A 2,500-nucleotide genomic window follows, 5' to 3' on the forward strand; every position below is an offset into this window, starting at 1 on the left:
CCCCGTGGGCCTTGCGGACAGGCACGGTGGGATAGGGCCGCCCGGACTTCTGGAGGACAAGTCCGAACATGCAGGCGGGACCGGAGATTGCGGAACGGCCCCCCGAGAGTCCCCCGTGGGCCTTGCGGACAGGCACGGTGGGATAGGGCCGCCCGGACTTGTACTTGGGGACCGAGCGTTAACCCGAGCATTAACCCGAGCGTTACTCCGAGCATAACAGTCGGGACCGGAGAGCGCGGATCGGCCCCCCGAGAGTCCCCCGTGGGCCTTGCGGACAGGCACGGTGGGATAGGGCCGCCCGGACTTGTACTTGGGGACCGAGCGTTAACCCGAGCATTAACCCGAGCGTTACTCCGAGCATAACAGTCGGGACCGGAGAGCGCGGATCGGCCCCCCGAGAGTCCCCCGTGGGCCTTGCGGACAGGCACGGTGGGATAGGGCCGCCCGGACTTGTACTTGGGGACCGAGCGTTAACCCGAGCATTAACCCGAGCGTTACTCCGAGCATAACAGTCGGGACCGGAGAGCGCGGATCGGCCCCCCCAAGAGTCCCCCGTGGGCCTTGCGGACAGGCACGGTGGGATAGGGCCGCCCGGACTTGTACTTGGGGACCGAGCGTTAACCCGAGCATTAACCCGAGCGTTACTCCGAGCATAACAGTCGGGACCGGAGAGCGCGGATCGGCCCCCCGAGAGTCCCCCGTGGGCCTTGCGGACAGGCACGGTGGGATAGGGCCGCCCGGACTTCTGGAGGACAAGTCCGAACATGCAGGCGGGACCGGAGATTGCGGAACGGCCCCCCGAGAGTCCCCCGTGGGCCTTGCGGACAGGCACGGTGGGATAGGGCCGCCCGGACTTGTACTTGGGGACCGAGCGTTAACCCGAGCATTAACCCGAGCGTTACTCCGAGCATAACAGTCGGGACCGGAGAGCGCGGATCGGCCCCCCGAGAGTCCCCCGTGCGCCTTGCGGACAGGCACGGTGGGATAGGGCCGCCCGGACTTCTGGAGGACAAGTCCGAACATGCAGGCGGGACCGGAGATTGCGGAACGGCCCCCCGAGAGTCCCCCGTGGGCCTTGCGGACAGGCACGGTGGGATAGGGCCGCCCGGACTTGTACTTGGGGACCGAGCGTTAACCCGAGCATTAACCCGAGCGTTACTCCGAGCATAACAGTCGGGACCGGAGAGCGCGGATCGGCCCCCCGAGAGTCCCCCGTGGGCCTTGCGGACAGGCACGGTGGGATAGGGCCGCCCGGACTTCTGGAGGACAAGTCCGAACATGCAGGCGGGACCGGAAATTGCGGACCGGCCCCCCGAGAGTCCCCCGTGGGCCTTGCGGACAGGCACGGTGGGGTATGGCCCCTCGGACTTCTGGAGCACAAGTCCGACCATGCAGGCGGGACCGGAGATTGCGGACCGGCCCCCCGAGAGTCCCCCGTGGGCCTTGCGGACAGGCACGGTGGGATAGGGCCGCCCGGACTTCTGGAGGACAAGTCCGAACATGCAGTCAGGACCGGAGATTGCGGACCGGCCCCCCGAGAGTCCCCCGTGGGCCTTGCGGACAGGCACGGTGGGGTATGGCCCCTCGGACTTCTGGAGCACAAGTCCGACCATGCAGGCGGGACCGGAGATTGCGGACCGGCCCCCCGAGAGTCCCCCGTGGGCCTTGCGGACAGGCACGGTGGGATAGGGCCGCCCGGACTTCTGGAGGACAAGTCCGAACATGCAGGCAGGACCGGAGATCGCGGACCGGCCCCCCGAGAGTCCCCCGTGGGCCTTGCGGACAGGCACGGTGGGGTATGGCCCCTCGGACTTCTGGAGCACAAGTCCGAAGATGCAGGCGCGACCGGAGATTGCGGACCGGCCCCCCGGAAGTCCCCCACGGGCCTTTCGGGCCAGGCACGGTGTTTAGGTCTTCTCGGACTTCTGGAGGAAAAGTCCGAAGCGGAAAAATTCACCGGACGGGGCCGAGCCTTCCAGTGGGTCTTTTGGGCGCTTCGGACGGCCCGCACAAGTCGCCCCCAAAACGCGACATTTGTACGGATTGGGTCGAGTCCGAGAACGGGCGCCGGAGTCCCCGTCGTGGGCAAATCGCGCTGTTTGGCCCACGCGACCAACTCGCCCCAAACTCGACAGCCGATTTAAGGAATTTTTTCTACACAACCCTATGGGAGAGCCCCAAAGAGAGGCAATCGCCATGGTGTGCCTATATATAAGGGGGTGGTGGTCCAGAGCTGTGCACAAAACATATGGAGCGGGCCACCACATGGGCAATCCCCTGTGTCCGACCCACGAGAGGAACTAGACGGGCTCGGTAAGGTGGGTCGGGCCGGACTTTTTGCAGGAGAAGTCCAGAGTGTGCAGGGCGTGGCGGGCCGGCCCCCGAGAGTCCCCGGTGGGCCAGGCGGCGGGGCACGGTGGGTCGGGTACCCCTCGGACTTTTTGGCAGGCAAGTCCGAAGCGCTTGAGGCGGGGCCGGGCGTGGCGGGCCGGCCCCCGAG

Source organism: Patiria miniata, unplaced genomic scaffold, assembly GCF_015706575.1.
Source record: "Patiria miniata isolate m_02_andy unplaced genomic scaffold, ASM1570657v1 HiC_scaffold_13, whole genome shotgun sequence".
In the NCBI taxonomy this organism is placed as follows: domain Eukaryota; kingdom Metazoa; phylum Echinodermata; class Asteroidea; order Valvatida; family Asterinidae; genus Patiria; species Patiria miniata.